We start from the raw sequence: 1,554 nt of genomic DNA on the forward strand, positions 1-1,554 counted from the left end.
CTTTTCAAGACAAGGCTCTTGGGACATCTAGATTCAAGTGTGCTCCTGGACTTGGTCCACTGCTGCAAGAGGCTTAGGGAGACTTGTATACATGCCTGGGTTATTCATTCACCAATATTAAACCGCAGGGCAAAAGATGAGACAAAGTAGGGCTCCTTTCTCCATGGCATGTGTTGATTTCAGAGCAGAGGTGGTCAACGTGGAAAACAATTTTCCTTGGAACTGGGCTGTGATGAGAGGTGCCTGCCATGATCATAACCTACTGTCTCTTCCCCAATCCCTTCCTTCCAGTTTCTTAAGGCAGAAAATAATCTTCTGTGAAGATACTTGGCAACAGTTCCACCCAACAGAAACACATACTTCTGATGCACTGCTTTCAGATTTCTGGGTTTAGTTCAGCTGGTGGATGAGCTTATTGATGCGGTCACCCCTAGGAAAGGGTGCCATAATCCAGGGATCTCCCAAAAATGCTTCCCCAGGGAGGCAATTTCATGAATGAGGTCTTCCAGACAAATGACATCAAACTTCCCCAGATGCTCCTCAATCACTGTGTTGTCTGTCAGGGGGATGGTCTTATTCTTGACCCTTGCTTATCCACGTTTCGAGATGAGTTCCCGGACAGACTTCAGATTTGGAAATCCCCAGGTCACATAAGGTTCTACTATCCATAGCATTTTTAGGCTTTTGGGGGTGACTTTAACAAAGACACCACTAAATATTTTCTTCAGACGAAGTCTTGCAATGGTCCTCTGCACCAGTAAGCTCACCCCATTAATCCTTTGGATGCTACAACAAAGGCCAAGGAATGTTTATCAGGTACTTCCAAAGCACGAGGTTTCACTTCTAGTCGTCTGATGCGCACGTGGTCACGTTTCTGCCTCCAAGAATCATGTAGGAATGATTCTAGTCACTTAAATCTGAATTCTTTTCCTTCTTCTTTGCCAAAAGTACCTGCTTTGCCTGGGTAGCTTTGAGGGCCTGATAAGCCTTCCTCTTTTTCAGGAGATTTTTCTGGAACCAAAGGGATCTTTTTTCTTTGCTCTTCCTCCGCCATCTCTCCAGTGCTGCAATTACTCAAGTTTACTTTTAGACTTTGTTTTTTTTTTTTTTTAATTTTTTATTGTGGGTTGTTCAAAACATTACAAATTTCTTGGCATATCATATTCCACACTTTGATTCAAGTGGGTTATGAACTCCCACCTTCACCCCATACACAGATTGCAGAATCACATCAGTTACACATCCATTGATTTACAAATTGCCATCCTAGTGTCTGTTGTGCTCCGCTGCCTTTCCCATCCTCCACCCTCCCCCCTCCCAACCTCTCCCCTCGATTTTTATTTCTTTTAGATAAAGAACTTGGAGTGGAATTGCTAACTTTTATTTGAAGTGTGTTTTTGACTTTGTCAGAAACTATCAAATTACTTTCTAAAAAAATTTGTATCAGTTTGTTTCCTACCAGCAACACATGGGAGTTCCAGTTGCTCTACACATTGACGTCAGCACTTATTATTGTCAGTTTTGGTTGGTTTGTCTCTTATTTTTATTTTTTTT

The 1,554-nt window shown here is 42.1% G+C and overlaps 1 pseudogene; it reads right to left on the minus strand.

The window, feature by feature from the left end:
- Positions 1-390: 390 nt before the first annotated feature.
- Positions 391-1,072, minus strand: LOC107153634 (annotated as a pseudogene).
- Between the last annotated feature and the right edge of the window lie 482 nt (positions 1,073-1,554).

Source organism: Marmota marmota, unplaced genomic scaffold (genome assembly GCF_001458135.2).
Source record: "Marmota marmota marmota unplaced genomic scaffold, marMar, whole genome shotgun sequence".
Taxonomy (NCBI): Eukaryota; Metazoa; Chordata; class Mammalia; order Rodentia; family Sciuridae; genus Marmota; species Marmota marmota.